The sequence below is a fragment of the Pristis pectinata genome, chromosome 6 (assembly GCF_009764475.1).
Source record: "Pristis pectinata isolate sPriPec2 chromosome 6, sPriPec2.1.pri, whole genome shotgun sequence".
Lineage (NCBI taxonomy): Eukaryota > Metazoa > Chordata > Chondrichthyes > Rhinopristiformes > Pristidae > Pristis > Pristis pectinata.
Window position 1 is genome coordinate 21625684 of NC_067410.1, and position 27062 is coordinate 21652745.

The 27062-nt window shown below is 40.4% G+C and overlaps 1 protein-coding gene across 2 annotated transcripts in view; it reads right to left on the bottom strand.

Annotated features, from left to right (window-relative positions):
* ptpdc1a (protein tyrosine phosphatase domain containing 1a) overlaps positions 1-26823 on the bottom strand; it is a 112035-nt gene extending 85212 nt beyond the window's left edge. The window contains exon 1 of one of the 2 annotated variants that reach the window (XM_052018156.1): positions 26665-26823. The gene's annotated coding sequence lies outside the window, so the exon portion shown is untranslated. The remainder of the gene's footprint in view (positions 1-26664) is intronic. The other variant, XM_052018157.1, reaches the window with a different exon arrangement.
* Between the last annotated feature and the right edge of the window lie 239 nt (positions 26824-27062).

Genomic DNA, 27062 nt, shown 5'->3' on the forward strand with positions numbered 1-27062 from the left:
AAGCGGGGTGGAGTACACACCCCTGTCTGTATCAATGGTGCTGAGGTGGAGACAGTTGAAAGCTTCAAAGTTTCTGGGTGTAAATATCACCAGGAACTTGTCCTGGATCAGCCACATGGATGCTACAGCCAAGAAAGCACACCAGCACCTCCATTTCCTCAGATGGCTTAGGAAATTCGGCATGACCCCAATGACTCTTATCAATTTTTACAGATCTGGATGTGTCACAGCTTGGTATGGTAACTGCAATACCTTGGTATGGTAACTGCAAGAAATTAGAGAGTTGTGAACATGGCCCAGTCCACCACAGAAGCCAGCCTCCCCTCCACTGACTCTGTTTACACTTCCCGCTGCCTCAGGAAAACAGCCAACATAATCAAGGACCCCTCCCACCCCAGTCATTCTCTCTTCTCCTATCTCCCATTGAGCAGAAGATACAAAAGCTTGAGAGCACATACCACCAGGCTCAAGGACAGCTTCTATCCCTCTGTTATCAGACTCTTGAACAGACCTCTCATAAACTAAAAGATGAACTCCTGATCTCCCAATCTACCTCGTCATGGCCCTTGCCCTTTATTTGTCTACCTGCACTGCACATTTTCTATAACTATAACACTTTATTCTGCATTCTGCTTTCCTTTTTTATTACTTCAATGTACCTATGTATGGAATGATCTGCCCGGATGGCACACAAACAAGAGCTGTTTGCTGTATTTTGCTACATGTGACAATAATAAACCAATAACAACTCAGCTGTAGTACTGGAAGATTTGCCCCACTGAATTAGCCATGCATGCAGGCAAGCTCTTCCAATGCAGTTATAACAGTGGCATCTACCCAACCATGTGGAAGATTGTCCAAGTATGTCCTATCCACAAAATACAGTATAAATCCAAATCAGGCTAATTGCCTCCCAGTCAATCTACTCTCAACAATCAACAAAGTGATGGAAGGTGTCATTAGCTGTGTTATCAAATGACAATTACATACCAATAATCTGCTCATGATATCCAGTTTGGTTTTGCCAAAACACTTGACTTCAGACATCACTACAGCCTTGGCCTAAATATGAACCAAAGAACAGAACCCCAGAGGTATGGTGAAGCTCACTGTTCTTGGTATTAAGAAAGTATTTGACTGAATGTGGCATTAAGGAGCCCTGGTAAAACCAAAGTTAATAGGCATCAAGGGATAATTTTCATGCAAAGAAAGACGGCTGCAGTTACTGGAGGCCCCAAAATATCGCTGCAGGAGTTTCAAAGCACAGTATCCTAGACCCAACCATATTCAGCTGCTTCATCAATGGCATTCCTCCTGTCATAAGGTCAGATGTGGAAATTTTTTCTTACTGATGATTGCGCAACATACAACTACATTTGCAATGCCTTAGGAAATGGAGCTGATCCTGCCTACATGCAAGATCATGTACAAACCAAGTAGGCATGGGTTGATAGGTGGCAAATACTATCCATTCTATGGAAATGCCAGGCAATGACCATTTCCAACAGAAGACATTCTCACCACATACCGCTGATTTTCAATGGTGCCACCATCTCCAATGCCATCAACATCCTGAGGTTCACCACCGGCCAGAAACTCAACTGAACCAACCACATAAATACTCTAGTTAGGCATTGCACAACAAGTGATTCATTTCTTTATAGACCAAAATCTTTCCACCATCTAAACAGTCCTAGTCAGTAGTGTGACAATATACTTTCCACTTGCCTAAACAACTGCAACTCTAAAAATATGCAAGAAGCTCAATGGCATCCGGGACAAAGTAGTCAATTTGACTGACACCTTACCCACCATCCTAAATGTTCAATCCCTCCCTTACCAGTGTACAGTGACAGCAATGTGTACTAATCACAAAATAAATTCCATTTATTCTCCTAGGCTACTTCAACAGCACCTCCCAATGCCACAAGCTATACCACCAAGGATGGCAAGGGCAGCTATGCATGGAAACCCCACCACGTGCAGGATCCCCTCCAAGTTGGACATCATTCTGACTTGGAAATGTATCATTTTTCCTTTATCATTACAGGATCTAAATCCTGAAACTCCCCATCCAACTGCATTGTGGAAGTACCTTCACCAGAAGAACTACAGTAATTCAAGATCCAAGTTACTCACCACCTCTTTTTCAAGGGCAATTATGATTGAGCAAAAATGTTCGTCTTGTCTGTTGTATCCACATGCCAAAATACAAATCAAAAAAGAAAACAAAGTAGGACACTTCAGAACTGGACACCTAACCACTTTTTGAATAGATTCACACACTCCTTCGCTGACTTAAGAAATCTGCGGTGAGCTGACTGTAAGGAAGAGTCTTCATAAAAAAAGCTTCACAGCTTCACAAAAAAAGCCAAGTTCTTCCTTGTTGTAATGTAGTCTTCACTTACGTAGTTCCAGTGACAGGAGTTGCAGGCATTTAGTAAGATCAGCTCAGTAGCTGGCACAGGAAACAGTATGATGCAATTCATGACACACTTTATTTTCTTAATTATTTGCTGGTATATTAATATTTAAATAATGGCAGACACTATTGATGCATCCTTACTGTATCATAAGCTATTAGCCAGTTCAGACCAAAAACTTTGATTAAAGTATCATTCAGAACATATTTCATCTGTGATACACAGGACAGGTGCTCTAGGTGAATTCACAGTGGCAGAAACATAACTCTGATAATACAAGCTGCCAGATGGTAAAGCCGCACACCATCCCCAGCCTTACAAATATTTTACCAGCTGCCTTTTTTTCCCTTTACCACAGAGGTGACAAACCTTCAAAGTTTTCAATGTGCATACCAACTTCTTTCAATGTTTTGTTTGGACCATTTTTTAAAAAAAATGTTCCAAAATATACAATAGTTCCTAATTAGGTACAGACAAACTGAAAACAGGAGCAGGAAGATCCATTCGACCATTTGGGCCTGTTCCACATTTGAACACAATGATAGCTGATCTTCTACTTCAGTACCCAGTTTCCATATCCCTTGATCCCATTAGCATTAAAAAGCACATCTACCTCCTTCATGAATATATTTAATGACTTGGCCTCTATTGCCTTTTGCATAGGGAATTCCACAGCTCACCATCCTGTGAGTGAAGAAATGTCTAAAAGGCACACCTTGTATCCTGTAGCTGTGATCCCCTGGTTCAGAACTCCCCAGCCATTGGGAACATTCTCCACATAAAAGTCGTGTTAGAATTTTATGGGTTTCTCTGAGATCCCCTCTCATACTTCTATATAGTGAATGTAGGCCTCCACTCTTCATTTCTTCTCATATGTCAGTCCTGCCGTCGCATGAATCAGTCCAGTAAATCTTCATTGCATTCCCTCCATGGCAAGATCATCTTTCCTCAGATAAGGAGGCCAAAATTGCATGCAAAACTCCAGATGGGATCTCCAGAAGGCTCTGTACATCCTTGCTGCTGTACTCAAATCCTCTTGCAAGAAAGTTAACATACCATTTGCCTTCCCAACTGATGCCTGAATGATTGCTTGTACCTGAATGATTGCTTTCAGTGACTACTGTAAAAGGACATCCAGGTCTCATTGCACCTTCCTTTTTCCAAAACTATCACCATTCAGATAAAAACCTTGCTGTTTTTAGAACCATTCAAGCAACTTGTGTAAATCACATTAGAGCTTTTTTGAATCTTCCTCACAGCTCAAAATTCCCAGCCTTTGTGTCATTTACAAACTATGGAGTTTGTAAACTATGGAACATTTAGTTCCCTCATCTAAATCAATTACAATAAACTTGGAGAAGAACTCTGCCATGTGAAAGCAAACAAGATCAAGACCAAGTAATAGATTAGAACTTCTGAAGTACACTGTTAATTAAGCTTGTATAGGTCATACCATGGCCACTGTCCCACAAGGATAAAAGATTTGTGATCGCTACAAGAAAATCAGAGCCATGTACAAGACTACTTTTTTTAAAAAAAAAGTTTTTCAATAGCAGGTTTCAGTAATGTACAGCCTAGGTGCACATGTGCATTACCAAAAAAGTCAATGGTTAATTTTATTCACTGAGTACTTGTTAATAGAGGTTTTCTTAAACAGAACCTAAACAGTTTGCCACATTTACTCAGCGTCTTTCACAGCTTTATATCATTCTAAAGCATTTTACAGCCAATGAAAGTGCAATCATCATTCTAAATGTATGGAGAGACAAATTTTCAAAGTGATTTGGAATAACAATTCATGTTTATTATTGCACACAGAGCAAACAGGAAATACAAATCTATCTTCACAAAGAGTTAATTTTTATTTGATATGGTGAAAAAACAAGGTATTCTGCATTAATCTATAGACAATCCTGCAAATCCTTCACAACATATGGTACTCTAACGACATGTTGCCATTGGCATTACAAGTAACACATGGGAGTCAGAGCATCAAAATTGATAGATTTATCATATACTGAAACATAGCACCCCCAATGAATGATGACATTTATCATATTTCCTTATGATAAAGGAGGCCGTTCGGCCATTCAAATCTGTGCAGCCTCTCAGAGCATCTCATCAATCCCACTGTCCCACTTATTTCTCTCTCATCATCAACTTCACCTCTTTGGTTCTCCTACCACGTACTACAGGTAAATTACAGTAGCCTATCAATCCTCACATCTTTGAAATGCAGGAGGAAACCCTTGCAATCACATGGAAAAGATGCAAACTCCCCTTAGATAGCACCAGAGGTCGAGATCAAACAGGGTCTCTGGAACCGGTGCACCACTCTGCTGAGGATCAACCTTGCAACAAAGGATCAATTTCACTTAAAGATCAATTTCAGTCATAACCAAAACCTTTATTTTCCATAATTCAAGGCAAAATTAGTGGACATTCAGAAATAAATGGGATAATCATGCACAACAAACTTAGATTTGTTACTTTTGTCAAATTTGGCCTCCTAGTAGAATCTTATGTGGCTAAGGAAAATGCAGAAGTCATATATATAGATTCTTAAGAGGGTGGCATGAAGACAAATGGATGCTGCTCAGACAACAGAAATGTTAGATGGGCTCCAGTAATTTTTGCAAATGACAGGGGCACCAAGAGTATCACCTCAACTTACTGATAAAACAGAAGTAAGTTTAGGAGTGAGCAGAATTGAGAAAAAATATCAAATTATTGGAATGAACAAATAGATTGAAGATGTAAGCTAATGTAAATATATGTCCCCACAGGTGATGAACATTTAGATTCCAGTGCTATAATATCACTGATCTCAAAATAATGGGGCAGATCTCATGAGCTAATACTGTGTCACCACTTTCAGAGAACTATGTACTTGTAACCCAGGGTCTTTCTGTTCAACTTCAGTCCCCAGGGCCCTGCCATTCACTGTGTACGTCCTGCCCTAGTTTAACTCCCCAACAATTGTCTGAGGTAAATTCCATCTGCCATTCCCTTGTTCACTTTCGTGGTTGATCTATATCCTGTTGTAACCTTAATCAACCTTCTTTGTGGCCCATGTACCATCAATTTTAGTGTCATCTGCAAACATACTAATCGTGCCACCTACGTTCTCATCTAAATCATTAATATATAAGACAAACAGCAGAGGACCCAGCAGCAATCCCTGCTACATACCATTGGTCACAGGCCTCCAATCTGAGAAAAAACCACCAAGCCAATTTTGTATCCAATTGGCTAGTTTACCCTGGATTCCATATGTTCTAACCTTCTGGACCAGTGTACATGCAAGACCTTGTCAAAGGCCTTGGTATAGTCTATATTGACAACGTGTACTACCCTGCACTCATCAATCCTCTTGGTTACCTCTTCAAAAAACTCAATCAACTTCATCACTCAACAAGATAGGAGCCCATCGTATTACAGGAAAGGTACTAGCATGAATAGAAGATTGGCTGACTGGCAGAAGGCCAGGAGTGGGAATAAAGGGGGCCTTTTCTGGTTGGCTTCTGGTGACTGGTAGTGTTCCGCAAGGGTCAGTGTTGGGTCCACGACTTTACACACTATATGTTAATGATCTGGATGACGAAATTGATGGCATTGTGGCCAAGTTTGCAGATGATACAAAGATAGATGCAGGGGTAGATAGTGTTGAGGAAGCAGGAAATCTGCACAAGGATTTGGACAGGTTGGGAGAATGGGCAAAGAGGTGACAGATGGAATACAGCGTAGGGAAGTGTATGGTCATGCACTTTGGTAGAAGGAATAAAGATGTAGACTATTTTCTAAACAGGGAGAGAATTCAGAAATCGGAGGTGCAAAGAGACTTGAGAGTACTAATGCAGGATTCCGTAGAGGTCAACTTGCAGGCTGAGTCGCTAGTAAGGAAGGCAAATGCAATGTTAGCATTAATTTCGAGAGGACTAGAATATAAAAGCAAGGATATGATGCTGAGGCGTTATGAGGTGTTGGTCAGACCACATTTGGAGTACTGTGAGCAGTTTTGGTCCCCATATCTAAGGAAGGATACGCCGGCGTTGGAAAGGGTCCAGAGGAGTTTTACAAGAATGATCCTGGGAATGAAAGGGATAACATATGAGGAGCATTTTAAGGCTCTGGGCCTGTACTTGCTGGAGTTTAGAAGGTAGAAGGATGAGGGGGGAATCTCATCCTTCCGAATACTGAAAGGCCTGGATAGAGTGAACGTGGATAGGGTGTTTCCAGTAGTGGGAGAGCCTAGGACCAGAGGGCACAGCTTCAGAATAAAAGGACGTCCCTTTAGAACAGAGATGAGGAGGAACTTCTTTAGCCAGAAGGTGGTGAATCTGTGTAATTCATTGCCACAGACGGCTGTGGAGGCCAAGTCATTGGGTATATTTAAAGCGGAGACTGATAGCTTCTTGATTAGTAAGGGCACACACAAAGGCATGTTAATTCTGCCTAATCAGTCCTTGCCTTTCCAAATGCAAATAAATCCTGTGCCTCAGAACCCCTTCCAATTACTTTCCCACCACTGATTTAAGGCTCACCTGCTTATCCCTACTGTCCTTCTAATGTTGTGCATTCACAACATTAGCCATCCTCCAGTGTTCTGGTACCTCACCCATGGCTATTGAAGATACAAAAATCTCTGCCAGGGCCCCAGCAATCTCTACCTTTGTTTCCCATAACACCTGGTCAGGCCTTGAGGACTTACTCACCTCCAACACCTTTTTAATGGATTTAGTCCAGGATATCATTGTTCCCTCCCCTGAACTCACCAGCTTCCATGTCCTTCTCTCAGTAAATGCAGAAGAAAAGTATTCAATTCCCATTGCTCCACACATAGAACACCAGACCGATTCTGGGGGACCTACTCTTTCCCTAGCTACCCCTTTATTCTTAAAATAGAACATAGAACAATATAGCACATGAACAGGCCCTTCACCTCACAATGTCTGGGCCAAGCATGATGCATAATATAGAACCTTTTAAGATTCCCCTTTTTCTTATCTGCCAGGGATATCTCATGGCCCCTTTTTGCCCTCCTTCTTGTGTACTCCTCTATACCTTATATACTCAAGGAACTTGCTTAATCCCAGCTGCCTATACCTGACATACACTTCTTTCCTTTTCCTGGCCAGACCCTCAATGTTCCTCATCAACCAAAGTTCCCTAATTTTGCCAGCCTTGCCTTTCAATCTGGCAGGAACATGCTGGCCCTGAACTCTTCAAAAGCCTCCCAACTGCCAGATGTCCCTTCACCTGCAAACAGCCTCTCCCAATCAAGTTTTGAGAGTTCCTGTCTGATGCCATCAAAATGAGAACCAGTCTTATCTTTTTCCATGACTGTCTTGAAACCAATAGAATTATGGCTGCTGGTCCCAAAGTGCTCCCCCACCAACACATCAAACACTTGCCCAGCCTCATTTCCTAAGAGGAGGTCAAGTGTACCCACTTCAACTAGTAGAGCTCAATTGGGGACTCTACAGAAGAATAAAAACATTTGTAATATAATCAGCACAGAACCAGAAAGGGAACCAGATTAATCAATTTAGTGAGAATTAAGTCCAGGGTGCAGACATGGGCTTAGTGATGATTAAACAGGGTACATTATGTGTGAAACAGAAAGCAGTTCATGACTAGACTAGGTTCATGGCCACAGATTAGTCTTGATAGAAGAAGAGAAGACAGTACAGTCAATAGAACGGATGGTCACAAATTTGACATGAACCCATTAAACTTGTTTGCAGTGAAGATGGAAAGGCCCAGATAAAGAGCTTAATGTAAACAGTTAGAAGCAAAGCAAAACAGCCTGGGGTTATCTTGGCAAAACAAATCCAAAATTATCAACGCTGCATTTTTCTTGCTGAAGCAAGTCATGGTCAAGTGTTATTTGGACAATTTGAAACCACCTCACTGGAAGTGATGCAATCTCCCCTTTAAACAGAATTTAATATAACAGGGTAGAGTTCTTGTTTTGGCCGTAAAAGGAAACTTAATCACCCCTTAAATGCAATAGGCTTGAGATGTTTCCTTGTCACCACCATTTCTATTTAAACTAATTTGAATTTGGCCAAACCTAAAATCTTATCACTAATACAATCAAGCAGCATTTAAGAGCATTAACGATTCCAATAACCTTTTAATATAAACTACTCTACTTGATATTCTTGAGCAGTTAATTCATGCATTTTGATTAATATAACTGAACATTTGTTTAATCAAAAAACTGGACACTTTTAGTCAGACAGTAGACAAAATGTGAGCAACCCAAGTTTAAAAAACACAGAATCATTTGCTAGTCCTATTGGAATATGATGATCAGAGTTAAATAGTAAAATTATTATTAAAACCCACTAAAAATATGCCTTATGGCTGAAAAAGCAATTTTAATGAACCTTCCCGAAAGCCTGTACACAGACCCAATTAGCAGAAACTCACAGTTGTGTCTAACTCGATCCAGAGCCCAGGACTGCTTTGAGCACAATGCTATTGTTAAAACAAATGCAAAAGGTTACTGAAACTGAAATACAGCTATACATATTTTGCACTTGAACTTAATTGATCTTCAGCACTAGTTTGGCCAAGTTCAGTCAAACTACAGCCCAAAGAAAACAGCACCCACTAGTGAAAACCCCAGGCTATTGTGAACAATCAATGAAAAAAGTAGCCATATTTTGTGTCACTAGAGTCTGAACAATTTATTCGATGTTGAACATGTGCATAGGTCACGTGCTTTGGATATGTACAGTTCACATTTAACTTTATTCTACATTTAAGTAAAATAGATAATTTTGCAGTCAAGCTGCAGAAGAGCAAACATAAAACCTCTCTATTAGACAACCATAAGTGTTTTTGATCTTTCACATCTTTAATATAATTCTTAGTTTGGACAATAATGTGGCACTTAGAAATTGAGAGGGTAATTTTGTCATCTGTTCCACTTTCCATCAGGTCACTTGTGTCAAACATCAGATCAACAACAAAAACAAATTCACGTCAGGTAATGGCTCAAATTATACAAGCGAAAAATAGATTTATTGTTCTTCCCAATACACTCCCGAAGAGAATGAGAAGCCCTCTAAGGAATGGCACTGAAACATATACTGGCCGTCTCCTGGTAACAAGCAGGTTCCATTTGTACTGACATCTTTAAGTTGGAAAATACACAAAAATCACTCGATATGGTAACCATACCTCCACAGTACTGTAACGAATGGCACCAAAAACAAGTAAGACTGATAAGAAAGAGAGACAGGAAACTAGTTCTGTCATTTGTAGGAACAAACATATGTATGTACATCAGACTTCTGAATTTAGTATTACGGGAGTTCACCCATACATTACATCTGTAAGTTGAGTGTTCATAAACCAGGGCTGGCCTGCAATATTACTGAAAAGCATGTTTTGAATCATTGTAACAGAAAAAAAAATCAACAAAGTACCAATCATTTTAACACATAGAGCCATGCACAAACTGAAGATAGGCATCAACGCTCATCCACAACCTACCTTCCAATTTTACTTATTGTCATCACGAAAGTTCACAGATAACTTACTAATCTATTACAGAAACTAGTTTGCCATCAGTTGAGTTTGAATCAAATTCCAAAAACGTCCACTGAGAATGATGTAATTCACGAAATGTTGTAGCACTTTACAAAATAAATTGTAACAATATAAGCAAAAGTTCCTCATATTTATTAAGGGTTGAATTGAGCAAAAATCTACTTGTGTCCATCAATATAAATGGCAAACCAGAGCTATTGATAAAGGCCAAGAACAAAACTAGTCCAATAATGCTTGACCCCGTCTCGCATTCACTCCCACCACCACCCCAAAATCACAGTGCATACATCTCTTCTAGTCTCACAGTTCTCATTGAGTTCAAGTGCTTGGCTGATGCTGCTGACCTGCGAAGCAGAGGGGTCCATGATTGGTGACTAGGCCTCCTGACAGAACATGAGGCCCTGCCTCCCAGACTGTCATGACGGTCTTTTGGCAGCTCATGCTGTCAAAGGCCTTTTCAGCTACTCAAAGATGCTTACAAAACAATTGAAATAGGTTTAAATAATTTTAAAATTTTACATTTTAATTAACGTAAAAGAAAATTAACTTATCTCTTGCATCCCAGTCAGTGATCCTATTAAAAAAGAGTATATGCTAGATACACTAGGCACATGTCAGGTACAAAGGGAGTTGGCTCCTCAGACGAGGACCTTTGTACTCCATCCCTGAATTAACATCCAGCGCAATTTGCAGGCACAGAAGTCAGGAGCACTTTGACCTACAAGTAGAATCCCGTCGGTTGCTCTCTCCTGAACTGCTGGCAAAAAGCCAAGTATACTTCAGCAGAATAATTTTTTTAATATATAAATCAACCCTATAACTGCACGGAGGATACTACTACCTTATCCAGAATGATAATTAGACCTAGTTGTCCTTAAAGTTAATTGATTAGCAAGTGTTATCATTTTGCAGCACAAGTACTAATAGCAGTGAAAACAGAGAGGATCGTTTAGGTAGGAGGTAAGAAACCAGACATTAATTTGCTTCGGACTTATTACCACTGTTTTCATAGTCTCCAATGTCTCTTGAAACTGGTAGTTCTTGCATGTGTTTCCTGTTGGTATAGCTGTTAACAGTTAAAGTATACAGAGTGATGAAGACATCTTTACAGTGTCAAAAACACAAGCTCCTCTCTGGTAGAAAGTTGTGGAGAATGCAATCAAACTAGCTACTTTAAGATTCAACTACATTTTTAAAATGAACTAAGTGGTGCAATCAATTTTGTTAAGTGTTTTAAATTTTCCCCACACAAAAATGGCACCCAATATTTCAGCATCATGCTTGTAACACTAGCTGTCAGCTTGCAATGTGTAGGATCACAAAAGCAGTGATCCTTACATCCACATGGATAGCCATAACTAGCCTTCCCAAAAAATGCATTTGAATCATGTTTTTCATTAGTACAGACAGGATATTAGCCCTGTTCAATGTCAACAGAACAATGTATTTGCTACATAATTTGTAGCAAGTTAGTTTCATAAATTTAATATATTTTACAATGAAATATCGATGACTTTATTACAAACTCATCTACCTTCACCCACTCAGATGGTTCTGGCCACTCCATTAACAATTTCAGATTTATGCTTGCAGTTATTGGAAAAGAAAATGCTGGAAATACTCAGCAGGTCAGCCAGCATCCATGGAGAGAGAAACAGAGTTAACATTTCAGAGCAATGACATTTCATAAGAACCAGAGAAGTGAAACAAAAACAAGCATGTTTTAAGCTGTAGATATGGGGAAAGGCGGCGAGAACTAAAGGAAATGCCTGTGATATTCTGGAGATCAAAATTGTCTGAGGAAAGGAGGCTGGACAAGTAGTTGATGTGTCAGTGGGGGAGCACTTCAGGACAAGTAACCATAATTCTATTAGTTTCAATATAGTTATGGAAAAAGATAGGACTGCTCCACAAGTTAAAGTCCTAAATTGGGACAAGATTAATTTTGATGGCATTAGGCAGAAATTTGCAAAGGTTGATTAGGAAAGGCTGTTATCAGGTAAAGAACATTTGGCAAGTGGGAGATTTTTAATTGCTTTTGGTGCCGTCTAAGAGGGATCTTTCTGGAGGAATGTGATGAAAGGAAAATGAATGAGGGAAGTTAGAGTGAATAAAAGTGAAATGCAGACCATCGGGCAGGAGGTACAGAAGCCTGAAGTCCCACACCACCAGGTTCAAGAACAGCCACTGCCGTTCAACCATTCAGTTCTTTAACCAACTGGCACAACCCTAATCACTACAGTTTAGCAACACTGTGGCCACTTAGATCACTTTGCACTAAAATGGACTTTGCTTTTTTTGTTCTAATTGTATTCTTTCTTGTAAAAATTCTGTATAATTTATGTTTACTTTACATTTGCTTGTGAATGCTGCTTATATGATACTATGTCATGCCATGTGCCTGTGATGCTGCTGCAAGTACGTTTTTCATTGTACCTGCACATATGACAGACTCTGACAACAATCTCAGAAATCTAAAATAAAAAAGAATGCTGGAAATACTCATGGAGCCACAGAATCATTAGGCATAGTCATACAGGAAAGAAGCAGATCCTTCAGCCCATCACATTCGTGCTGACCTTTTTGCACATCTACACTAATACCATTTGCCTGCATTAGGGTTGTATCCTTCTATGCCTTGCCTATTTAAGTGCCTGTTTAAATGCCTCTTAAACATAGTAACTGTATCCAATTCCACCATCTCCTCTGGCAGCGTGTTCTAGATATCAACCACTCTGTGTAAAAAAACTTATCCCTCAGATCCCTTTTAAAACTTCTTCCTCTCACCTTATATCTATACCCTCTTGTTTTTGATACTCAGCAGATCAGATTGCATCTGCGATCATCAGTGGATCTGAACTGTAAAGGGTCAGATTTCAGTTGTAATCTACGTGGAGTAAATTGAGATAAAGACATTGCTAAGGAAAGAATTGTGACTGTGGAAGCAAGTTTGGGCGATACCTTATCAAGAAGGGAAACAGAAACCATTGAAGGTGAGCAAGCCAAAAGAAACAGACAGAAATCTTGTCGGGAGACAAGTGCTTCTTTCCAGTGGGAATTCTTGGAATTAAACAACAACTGAAGACCAAAACACTGCAGATGCTGGTCATTGATGCAAAACATTAATTGTTTGTCTCTCCACTGATGGTACTTATAATGCTGGGTATCCCCAACATTTTCTGTTTCAATTTCAGATTACTGTCTTTTGCTTTCTAATAGACTTGTCACTTTTCATTGCTTAAGTGTATACCGTTTTAAATTATTGACAAGGTTGATATTTTAGCTGCAAGCCAAAACAATCAAGGAAATTTGGTACCACAAATTGGCCTATCATGTAAAGCCTTTTCTCCTCTACAGCAGATTGAACAAAGTTGCAATAACAAAGATGTCTACTACTCATTATATGAAGAATTGCTTCCAGAGTTCATTCCTGAAAGTCTAGTTCATCCAAATACACTGTAGCTACTCTACTCACCAAGCCCATTTTGAAACATCTTCCAAAACTCTACTATCTGGAAGAAGAGTAGCAGATGCAGGAGCACACCAGCACCTGGATGTTTCCCTCCATGTTGCACATCATCCTGACTTGGAAGTAAGCTGCTGTTCCTTCATATTAACTGAGCCCAAATCCTAAAACTCCCTATCCAGCAGCACATTGGGAGTACCTTTACCAAAAGGACTAGAACAGTTCCAGAAGCCATCTCACCATTCAAAGATAATTACAGATGGAGAATAATAGTTGCCTTCATGAGCAACACCTTTATGCGGTAAATAATGGAACTATTTTAAGAGTACAGGCTGTCCCCGGGTAACTAGAACAGTTTGCAGGTCAGAAATGTGGTCGCAAACTGAGTTCCCAGGCAGCAGAAGATGCCTGCAGCCCCGCAGCAGCTGGCAAACCGGTGGTCTCCCAAACACCCATTCGTACATAGGGATTTTATGTAAGTCAGGCATTCATAATCTGAGGAGGACCTGTATGAATCTTCATTCTAGACTCTAACAGAGGAAATAGTTTCTCAGTACCTACCAATCTATAGCCTCCTTTCATCATTGAAAAATACTGATTATGTCCCCCCTCAAACATCTTCACTCAAGGGAATAGAAGTTTAAGCAATCTGTCTTCATAACTGAACCTTGTAAGCCCTAATTTTAACCTCATGAATCTGCACTTTACTTTGTTCAGAGACCAATGTATTATTCCAATGATTGTGTCCAAAACTATGTACGGTACTCCAGACAGAGTTGGATTAAATGTTTTATATTACAGATCCCATGAGATGAATCTCAAGCACTTCATTTGTGCACGTGAACAAACTTTCCTTAGTTCTGATGATAGAAATTAACAGTTTTCTGTTGCAGAAGCAGAAGGGTGGAGGGAACAAAAGGAATGTCTGTGATAAGGTGGAGACCAAGGGAGACTTATGATGCAAATAGTGATGGAGGCAATTAATCAAAGTTGATCTATCTAGTGGAAATGAAAGAAAACAGAGAGAAAGAAAAACATGCAGAAACCATAGATGCTATATATACAGAATACTGCAGCATTTGGAAATCCAAAATAATAGAATGCTGGAAATATCCAACAGGTCAGCTAGCATCAGAATAGAGAGAATAGCGTTAACTTTACTAGGTGATAATCTTTTTATTAAAACTGGCCAGTTCTGATACAAACAAGAAAGGCTGAATTCAACAACTTTGCTGAGTCCAAACCAGGCACGTTAACACCCTTTGAAGATTAGATGCTGTTCTTCAAGCTAATATTGGGCTTCATTGTAAGAGATCAAAAGGCAGACAGGTCAGAGTGAGAATGGAATGGAGAATTAAACATACAACTGGGAACTCTGGGTCATCCTTGTGTTCTGCTAAGCAATCACCCATTCTGTGTTTCTTTCTTTCCCCCGTACTGAGCACTGAATGCAGCACACTGAATGGAGAGTTGTACAATTGGTACTTCACCTGGAAGGGCTGCATGGGCATCAGCATGATGGAAATAGAAAAAAGGGCATTTGCTGCATCTCTTGCAGCTGCATGAGATAGTACCACAAGAAGGTGGGCAAATGTTGGAGATGGAAGTATGAATCATGGAGTCACAGAGATTTTGAATGCCGAAAGGGGAGGTGGGGAGGGGGAGGGGAGAAAAGATGTTCCTGGTGTTGGCATCACATTGAATGTGGAGGAGTTTATGGAAAATGGTCTGTTCATTGTGGAGGCTGGTGGGTGGAAAGCAAGGATAAGGGAATCCCTGTTCTTGCTCAGGAGGAGGGCAGAATTACAGGAAATGGAACAGATGCATTTGAGACCCCCTTTGATTATGATGGAAATGATGATGCAGTTGAGGGAAAAAGGAAAACATATTGGAAACACCATGTGGAAAGTGTCATCATTAGATGTCACAGAGCCAGAGAATCCTTATGTGAAGCAAGAAATGTAGTCAAGGTATCTATGGGCTTGTAATGGATATTGGTCACCTACCTATTCCTTGAGATGGAGAAATCAAAAAGAGAAGAATCAGGGATGCATCATGTGAAAGCATGGTGGAAATTGGCAGCAAAAGGTGATGAAGTTCAAGTTCTGTACTAGGCAGGACGCAGCACCAATACTTCCAATCAACGTATCAGGCCCCCCAACCCCCAAGTAGGATTTGCAACAAGTAGGATGGTTTCATTTATATCACAATGAGACAGGTAAAAGCATGGAGCCAAGCAGTTCTTGTAGCTACATTTATAGTTCCACTTCAAATTTAGCATCTGTTGCTCCTGATGTGGTCTCTTCCAAATAGGAGAAACCAAACTCAAAATAGTGATCACTTCATAGAACATCTCTGAAGCTTCCTGGTATGTGTCATGTTAATTTTCCATCCCACCCAACCTGTTTTTGGCCTCTTATATTCTTCCAGCAAAGTTCTCCTCAAGGAATAGAATCTCATCTTCCAACCAAGGAATGTTACGCCCCTCAGGATTCAACCCCCAAATTCAACAATTTCAGATAACCAATCTTTCCAGTTTTACAGTAGCATTAGAGGCCACCCAAAGGAGAATAACCAGGCTAATTCCTGAGATAATGAGGTTGCCCTATCAAGAGAGGCTGAACAGTTTGGGTCTGTACACTCTGGAGTTTAAAAGAAAGAGGAGTGACTACAATAAGATTTTAGATCCCGAGGAAGCATGACAGGGTAGATGTTGAGATGTTTTCTCTATTGGGAGAATCTCAAATGAGGGGATAAGGGGCAGTCACTTAAAATGGAGGTGCGTAGAAATTTATTTTTGCAGAGAGTCATGCATCTCTGGAATTCTCTATCCCAGAGGGTTCTGGAAACTGTATTATTAAATAATTTTTGGAAAGAATCAGGGAACTGAGTGCTCTGGGGAAATGACACAGAAAGGGAGTTGAGGCCAGTGTAGATCAGCCATGAATGGTGGGTAGGCTTGAGCGATCAGGTAGCATACTCCTGCTCCTGTTTTCTTTTCTTGTCAGAACTGGCCAATTCTATTGAAAGATCAATCTGTAAAAGTTAACTCAGTTTTCCCTTCTCCGCAGATGCTGCCAACTTGTAAGGTACTTCTGTTTTTTTTATTTTAGATTTCCAGAAACTGCAATGTCTATATCACAAAGTGCCAGCAACTTTTTTATTTTAAACCCCTCTCCATTGTTCATTTATCTCTTATTTGCATCTCCTTCACACAGATCAACTACAATTAACAAACTCTCACCACCACCTCTCAGACAGCACAACCATCATCTGCATCATTTGGGGTGGGGGGTTTGGAATTCCATACTGTTACTTTCCCATTAAAATTAGATTTATTTTTATTCTGGAAGTTTGGCTAGGTTTACAGAGCTGAATATACTGAGCTCCCTCCAACAAATTTAAAGATGTTTTCTTCTCCCGAAATTCTAACTGCTCTATTCTCCCTATATTAGGAAATCTGGCTAGCACTAGTTCAGAGCAAAGGACACATGATTAAAAACAACCATTCATCAAAAGCAAGCCAAGGAGAAAAAAGTGCAAGCAAGTTCCTAACTTGGATGAAAATGTACACCATTTGAAATGACAGAAGTGACAAAAGAGACCAAGGCTTTTCTTAGTGTCTGCTAACTGGTACGTGCACAGAAAAATTTGAAAGGACACTGTGAAAACGGATCATGATCTCCAAGTGCCAAAATAGTAATATGTTAAAATGCAATGCGAATGGTGCTAGTTAAACACTTGAAACACAGTCCAATATATTTGTGGAAATGCTCATTTATTCCTGCAAAATCTAACAAAGAAAGCCTTATACAACTTTAAGTTCAACAAGCTCCAGCTTCATTCAGATTGTGGCATATAGCAGTAGAAAATGTCACCAAAAACAGAATATATATATACCAGACAATAATAGCTTTGTATAAACTGTTAACAACAAACTTTAGAATGCCAACTTTATGAATACGAATACAGGTTATCGTCAGCTTGTTAAGAAAGGCACAATATACAAATTGAGCATTTTCCTAATGGATATGCATCATTTATACAATGTGATGAATGTTTCATTTGTAAATAAACCAAGCACCTACATTTTACATGCAATTGCATCCAATTTTATATGTAATAAATAAAAATTCCTAATTCAATTGCTAAAATGTACAATAAACCTTCAAAAAGGCAAAATAGAAAAAAAAATGATTGAACTTACTTTCAAGCACTACTTAAAGATACACAGTATGTTCCAAAATGAACATCCAAATGTATTATTCAGAGAGAATGGAAAGTGGGGCAAAGACACAAACAGCAAGTGAACAGCACAACCAAAATAACGTTTAGCTGGTGTCGATGGAGGAGGAAATGTTGACCAGGAGATCAAAAGAACTTCACTGTTTTTTCTTTGAATAGCATAGCATCCTTTATTTCCACTCAAGGGGGCAATTGGGACCGCAGTTAAATGCCTCTTCTGAAAGACAAGAATCTTTCAGTACATTAAAACAGTGACTAAAGTACTTATTGGGCTTGGATATTGAGGACAAAATTGTTTCACAGTCTATTTGTTGAAAACACTAATTAAAATTGGATCTCCTTTGTTATACTTGTATTACCCAGGTTATTTGTAATATTTTCACCAACTTGTCATATTATACTATCATTGCCATTTTACAGGAACATATCATGCATCTGACACACACATCCAGTATTTGTCCACTGCAGTTTATGATAACAAAACATCTGACACACACATACAGTATTTGTCCACTGCAGTTTATGATAACAACCTTTTTAACATTTCAAATCCATTCCTATAGTCCAACTAAAGTAGTAAATGCAGTAAAACAGCATTAATCCACAATTCGACTATTCAAAAATCCTGATGGTTGGGTTTGTGGCTCCCCAAGTGATAATTGTCATTCTCCAGCTTAACTCACAGGGTACACCAGAAAATTTATTAATAATGTATAATATCTAAAAAAGTTAATTAAAAGTGTGATGTAGTATTAATAGGGAATAACATCCAATAATCTGGAAAATTTGTCAATCCAGCTTCACCAAAATCGCAAGCATGCCACATTACCAGAGTTTTACTGTACTGATGTGGGAAAGACCCCAAAAACTTTGGGGCAGTCTTCTAAAAGAAATAAACAAAACAGTATAAAATGGCAAATTTTATAAACAAATTTAGAGAATTTTCCTTCAATTATTTTGGTGAAATATTGTAATAAATGTTATTTTCAGCTTTACACATATTACAGAGGAGAGTGGGGAAAGAAAAAAAATGCTGTTATGGGATTATTATTTGCTGTCTTCAGAATGATGTGGATTTGAAAAAATATTTCCATGCTCAGTTTTCTTTTCATTACTCAACCTTGAAATTTGGTGCAGCATTAAAGAAGGGACATACTGAGAGCGTTCTATTTTGATTTGATCACTTTTAATCATATATTGCTGCAGGGTGGAGGAAGACTTACAATCCAACAAGATAAATGAGAGGCTTACAGTGTGCTACATTATTACCACGACACACCTATGGGTATGCTGTCCCTCACAGGTGCCTATTACAAAGTCACATAGTTCATAGAATCATACAAACCAACAGCACAGAAACTGGTTCTCTCGGCTCACCTCATTCATGCCGACTGTGATGCACATCTATGCTAATCCCATTTACCTGCATTAGGCCCATGTGTCTTAAACCTTTCCTAACCAAGTACCTACCCAACACCTTTTAAATGTTGTAATTATATTTGCCTCTACTTCCTCCTCTTGCAACTCATTCCAGAATCACCACCCTCTGTGTGAAGAACTTACCTCTCAAATCTCCTTTAAGTTTTGCCCCCCTTACCTTAAACCTGTGCCCTCTATTACTAGATTCTCATGCCCTGAGAAAAAGATTCTAACTATCTATGCCCCTCAATTTTATAAACTTCAATAAGGTCACTACTTAGCCTCCTATATTCCACTGAGAATAAACCCAGCCTATCCAATCTATCCTTCTAACTAAAGACGTCCATTCCAGGCAACATTCTGGTGAATCCCTTCTGCACCCTCTCCAAAGCCTCCACATCCTTCCTGTAATATGGTGACCAGAACTGCACACAATACTCCAAATGTGGCCCAATCAAAGTTTTATACAACAGCAACATGACTTCCTGACTTTCATACTTAACAGCTTGACCAATGAAAGCAAGTATACTGTATGTCTTTTTTACCACCCTAATTTGTGTTGCCACTTTCAGGGAACTATGGACTTGCAACCCAAGATCCCTCTGTACACCAATGCTCCAAAAAAAAAGGTCCTGCCATTCACTGTATACTTTCCTCTTACATTTTACCTCCCAAAGTGCAACATCTCACATTTGTCCAGAATAAACTCCATCTGTCATCTCACTGTCCAACATTTCCAACTGGTCTATATACTGCTGAATCATTTGACAACCTTCCTCACTATCCACATCTCCACCAATTTTTGAGTCATCTACAAACTTACTAATCAGCCCACCTACATTTTCATCCAAATCATTTATATATAATCACAAACAACAGAAGTCCCAGCACTGATACTTGCAGAACACCACTGGTCACAGACCTCCATTCAGAATAACACCCTCCACCACTTCCATCTTCTATGACCAAGCCAATTTTGAATCCAATCTACCAAGTCTCCATGAATCCCACTTGCCTTAATTATTCCCCTTTTGCACTATTTATTTTTTTAAACTTATAGTAATTATCATGTCTTTATGTCTTGCACTGTACTGCTGCCGCAAAACAACAAATCAGTGATAATAAACCTGATTCTTCTGGATCAGCCCACCAAAGGGACCCTGTTGAAAGCTGCCCTTTCTGAACAAGGGGACAAGATTAGCTATCCTCCAGTCCTCTGGTACCTCATCCGTGGCTAATGAAGATACAAAATTCTCAGTTAGAGCCCCAGCACTCTCCTCCCTTGCTTCCCTTAGCATCCTGGGATAGATCTTTTCAGGACCTAGGGATTCATCCGCCTTAATAAACTCCAATAATTTTTAGCACTTCCTCCTTCCTCCTACAGATGTTTGCCAGAACATCACTGTAACTCTCCCATATCCTCCAAGCCTCCATACCTTTCTCCCTGGTGAAAACAAATCAGAAGTATTCATTTAGGATCTCACTAGAGGAGCCAACACACTCAATCACTGTTGCACCACCGTCAAGAACGCTTACTGTGCCATCCTGCACCTGCACTTTGTTAAATCCGATCACCTGGCTGTACTTCTACTCCCGGCACATAGGCAGAGACTGAGGACCACAGCACCAGTGGTGAGGACTGTGAGGGCCATATTCAGGGATTCATCTTCAGATCTGAATGAATATGCCATGGCCATCACCGACTTCATCAAGACTTGCTTGGATGAGTGTGTGCCATTGAGGACATACTGAGTTTTCAAAACCAGAAGCCCTGGATGAACCAGGAGATTCGCAGTCTGCTGAGGGCTAGATCTGGGCGTTCAAGACTGGCAATCCAGAAACCTACAAGAAGTCCAGGTACAACCAACTGAAGGCCATCGTGAGAGCAAAAACACAATTTTGTGTGAAGTTAGAGACACAATCGAACTCATGACAGCTGTGGCAGGGCTTGCATGCCATCACTTCCTATCAGGCAAAACCTTACAGCATAAATGGCAGTGATGCTTCACTCCCTGATGAGCTCAACACCTTTTATGCACGCTTTGAAAGAGAGAATAAAACTACACCAATGCGAATCCCTACAGCATCTGGCAATCCTGTGATCTCCGTCTCAGAGACCAACGTTAGAGCATTCTTCAGGAGGGTGAACCCTCGCAAGGCGTCAGGCCCCAAATCTTGTACATTACCTGGCAGGGTACTGAAAATGTGTGCTGACCAACTGTCTGGAGTGTTCAAGGACATCTTCAACCTCTCATTGCTGCAGTCGGAGGTTCCCACCTGCTTTGAAAGGGCATCAATCATACTGGTGCCCAAGAAGAGCAGGATGAGCTGTCTCAACGACCATCAACCTGTAGCACTCACATCTACTGTGATGAAGTGCTTTGAGAGGTTGGTCATGGCGAGAATTAGCTCCTGCTTGAGCAAGGACCTGGACCCACTGCAATTGGCCTTCTGCCACAACAGGTTTACAGCTGACGCAATCTCACTGGCTGTCCACTCGGCTTTGGAGCACCTAGACAACAGTAAAACATACGGTAGGCTGTTGCTTATCAATTACAGCTTAGTGTTCAACACCATCACCCCTCAGTACTAATCAACAAGCTTCAAAGCCTGGGCCTCTGTACTTGCCACTGCAACTGGATCCGCAACTTCCTTATTGGGAGACCACAGTCAATGCGGATTGGTAGCGACATCTCCTCCTCGCTGAGGATCAACACAGGCACACCTCAAGTATGTGTGCTTAGCCCACTGCTCTACTCTCTCTACACTCATGACTGTGTGGCTAGGACAGCTCAAATGCCATCCATAAATTCACAAATGACACCACTGTTGTTGGCAGAATCTCAGATGGCGATGAGGAGGCATACAGGAGTGAGATAGATCAGCTGGTTGAGTGGTGTTGCAACAACAACCTTGCACTCAAGGGGAAGTCAGGAGAACACACACCAGTCTTCATTGAGGGGTCAGCGATGGAAAGGGTGAGCAGCCTCAAGTTCCTGAGCATCAACATCTCAGAGATTCTACCTTGGGCCCAATACATTGATCACAAAAAAGGCACACCAGCAGCTCTACTTCATTAGGAGTTCAAGGAGATTTGGTATGTCACAAAAGACTCCTGCAAATTTCAACAGATGTACAATGGAGAGCATTCTGACTGGTTGCATCACCACCTGGTATGGAGGCTCCAATGCGTAGGATCAAAAGAGGCTGCAGAGGGTTGTAGACTCAGCCAGCTCCATCACAGGCACAACCCTCCCGCCATCAAGGCCATCTTCAAGAGGTGGTGCCTCAAAAGACAGTGACTCAAGAAGGCAGCATTCATCATTAAGAACACTCACCATCTGGGACATGCCCTCTTCACGTTACTACTAGCGAGGAGGTGGTACAGGAGCCTGAAGACCCACACTTAACGATTTAGGAACTGCTTCTTCCCCTCCACCATCAGATTTCTGAACAGTCCATGAACACAACCTCGTTATTCCCCTTTTGTACTATTTATTTTTGTAACTTATAGTAATTTTTACATCTTGCACTGTACTGCTGCTGTAAAACAACTAATTTCACGACATACGTCAGTGATAATAAACCCGATTCTGATTCTCATATACCCTGGCTCCACACATAGATGACCCTTCTAGTTCCTGAGAGGTCCTATCCCTTCCTTAGCTACCCTCTTGCTTCTAACATGAAAGGTTTTAGGATTCTCCTTAATCTGACTTGCCAAGGTTATTTCATGGCTCCACAATAGACTGCTCCAGAATCTGGAGCAACAAACAATCTGCTGGAGAAACTCAGTGGATCAAGCAGCATCTGTAGGAGGAAAGGAACTGTTGACATTGAGTCAAAACCCTGCATCAGGTCTGAATCTCAAGTGACTCATTCAATACCAATTTCTTATACCTGACATATGCTTCCTTTGTTTCTTTCATCAAACCTTCAATATCTTTCACTAACCAAAGTTCCCTAACTTTGCCTCTTACCCTTGCAGGAAAGGCTGATTCTGAACTCTTACCATCTCATTTTTAACTGCCTCCCAATTATCAGATGTTGTTTTCCCCTCCAGCAGCTGTTTCCAATCTACCTCTCCCAAGTCCTATCTTACACTATGGAAATTCACTTTGCCCCAGTTTAGGGCCCTAACTCAAGAGCCAGTTTTATCTTTTTCCATGACTATCTTGAAGCTTACCAAACAATGGAAACCATTTCCAAAGGATTCCTCCACAGGCACTTCAATCAGTTGTCTGTCCTCATTCCCCAAGGTCAAGTACAGCACCTTCCCTAGTAGTACTCTCTACATACTGCTTCAGAAAACCTTCTTGAATGAATTTTACAGATTCCTCCCTATTCAAGTCCCTTGCACTAAGGCAATCCCAGTCAATATTGTAAAAGTTAAAATCCCAACTATTACAACCCTGTTGTTTTTACATCCTTCTGCAGCTTAGTGACTAGGCACAAACTGCATGGACTCTAACATTCCACATAACATTGACCTCATTTATGTACATTCACTAAGTGTTGAACCTCCATAAGACTGGTGGAGGGGCCTTGAGGTGTTAAGTTAGCCATTGCCCTTTTCTTGCAGCCAGTGGATTGGGTGGTCCTGTTAAGTTCCTTGTCAATTAGGATGAAGAATGTTGATACTGGGTAAATTGACAAAGGTGATGCAATTATGGATATGACTAATGCTGAGAATTTTTACATTGATGATGGTCATTATTTGGCACCTGAATGACACAAATGATACCTGCCACCTGTCAGCCCAGATATGGATATTGTTCAGATTTTCACAGACAAGATGTTCCTGGGAGGTTTCCAATATTGTGGAGATGCATCGTGTTTATAGCTCTCTACCAACATCCATAATTTATGGAACTGTTACATCCTTCAGCATCCACCCAGCAACTCCAGCTAAAGGTCAGACCACAAAATTATGACCAGGGCATCCTATTAATTAACTACTTTGTATGGCATTGCACTTAACCTTGCACAAATCTCTAGACAGTGAAGAATATTCTGAAAGATTAACTGGACTGGAAATTCCTTATTTTCAAATCCAATGCAAAGTTTTAAGTTTTATTACATCTCTCAGTGGTTTGATAGAGCTAATTTACTTGCCCTCTAAAATGGCCCAGTAAGCCAAAATAAATTGCATCACTATAGGTCTTGAGTCATATATAGGCACCAGCAGATGAAGACAGTCAGATTCCATTTTTAGAGAGAACATTAGTGAGCCTGATGAGTTTTTTTCAAATTTGACAACTTTGTGACTTCTGATACTGTCTTTCAATTGCTATAAGAAAATTAAATTCAAATTTACAAATTGGCATTGATCTTGAATCCCTGTATTTGTGCTAAAGAATGCCTTGAGTTGATAAAAAGGTATTAGATACAAGTTGGTCAATTTGGGATTCAATTTATAAAGATTTAGCATGATGAATACCTGCAAGCACCTTGTATGAAAATGTGTTTCACATTTTGCCTATTTAATCCTTGTGTTTTATACACTAATTCCCAAGCATTCAGTTGTAGAATCATGAATTTAGAACACAATGCTGTATTAAACTGAAAGACAAATGAATGCTAGGGGGAGAAAAACCTGGTCAATCTTCTTTATAAAGTAATGCGAAGCTTTAGAAGAAGAAAACTTAAGACCCCAAAGATGTAAATTTCTTCCTCTTTCTGTGAATAATGATGTATGATAGAAACAGTAAATAAATTCTCCAGAAAACAAATGCAGGAAGAGAAATGACGAATCAGAACATTGGCCAAATATGAAACTGATTACAGGGAAGGTTATGTGATCATACAGCATTTTTAAAAGGAATTTTCAACTTATTGCTACAAGAGAATTTCAGAAAGAACATAAATAGCAGGGGTTGGCCATTCCAGCCCTCGCTCTTGCTCCACTATTCCTGTTGATAGCTGCTAATTTCCTATATAAACCTTTATATAGGTCCTCCCCAGGTTACAAATGCTTGGCTTATGGACATCCTGTACACACGAACAAGCATTTGGGAGTCTGGCGGGATAGATGGGGATGGATTTGCTGGATACCGTGGGGCTGCATGCAGCGTCTGCCAAGTGGGAATGGGGCATTTCCGCCTGCCTTCTCTCCCCACCGAAATCATGCGACACCCGCACCCCCCCCCCCCCACCTGAGCTGCAACAACTGGGGGATTGGGTTGAGCCGAGCAGAGCTGAGAGTGCTGAGCAGACTCACTCGCTCACTCACCGAGTCTGAGAGGATCTGATGGCTTCTCTTCCTGCGCCTGCTCACTCTCCCATCACAGCCGTTTCTGTGATCTTCTCCCGCACATTGTTTTTGTTCATTTCTGACTTAAATTCAGGTTACAAAGAGTTCTGAGTCAGAGGAGAGAGACAACACTGGCAATCATTGCCAACTACTTCTTTTCTCAGACAACAAAAGTTCAAAAGATCTGACCAGATGCAGAAAACTAACATAATCCTCACTCATTCCCCATTGTCCTTGCCCATTTGGACAATATCATATGCTTCATCTCCCAGGCACCAGACTTTCCCCACAATGAGAAAGATAATGTGAGAAACCCATGTTAGGAAAACAAAAAAAGTTTCCTATTCTTGATCCCCATCTAGTTCCCTCAGGGAAATAATGTAAATTAATAATTTTTTAATTGATCATGGGAATTTTTATGGTGTTATTTTTCCTTCACTCTTGAATTTTCATCATGTGAATTGTTAATGAACAGCCACTTTACTGCTTCCAAGTCATGATTTATGGCTTAAAACAAGCTTCCAATTGCTGAGATAAGATCTGTAAAAATGTCGTTTATTTAATTTTATCAATCAGACAGCCATTTAAGTCCATAGTAAAAATCAATTTCAGGATACCTGCATGCAACTGAATTCAGCTTTATCACAGGTTAAAAGAAATTGAGTTTTATTTTTAGGAGTTGAAATATAATACTGGAGTAATGCACCTTTTAACGTCCTCCATAAATACAGTCGCAGTTTCTCAAATTTCCTTTACATAAATATTTCATCAGTACATACAATACAGTCGTGTTTACAACCATCTATTGTACAGTTTTGGGTTACATTTCCATAATAAAAATCTCACTTATTCTAATATGATAGAAACCAAAAAAGGGTCTATTTACATAACATTATTGACGGTATTTACAAAGTTTCAACAGGGAAATAACAGATGAAATTCAAAATCGCTTTGTCGCGGTCATTTAGGTACAGAGAATCATCACACAGTTCATTTAACTTGAAGGATAAATCAAAGGGGAGAAAGAGGGTTAAAAATCACGACTGCCAGCGTCTTAAACATGCGGTAACCCAGGTGCTTGCATTAAGAAATGGCAGGAGCGCAAAAACACAGCAGGCTGCCACTCAGGAGCAACCAAGCAGACGGGCCTGGGGGTGCAGGCCAGCCTGCCCTTCGACGGGGCCGCCCCGGTGTAATCCTGAGCGGACTGCGCCTTCACACCACAGCCGCTGCTCGCCGCCGACGGCTCTGACCACCCCCACTAAAGACTGCCTGCCTGCCTGCCTACCTACCTCCCTGCCACCGCTCCGTTATTTCAACAGCAGCTGGCGATCACCCGGCAGCCACCCTCACCGCCTCCCTGTTACCGGTCGCAATGGCGGCCGCTTCGCTGTCGGAACCGGTCCCGCTGCAACCGGGCTGAGAGCTGTATCTGATCACGTGACCAAGGAAAGCTCTTGGGCGGGAGGGGCGGGGGATGGAACCGCATAACTTTTTGCACTTTCCACGAAAGGCTTTTTAAATACATGTGTATGCAAACCAGAACTCTCTCATAATAGTTGCATAATCCACTGAAGTATTCAAATACAATGATCGCATCCGGAAGGATTTATCTGTAAATACAAACAGCTAATTAAAATATACTCGTAAATACTGTTACATGAGAAAGAATGAGCCCCACAGGAAAGGT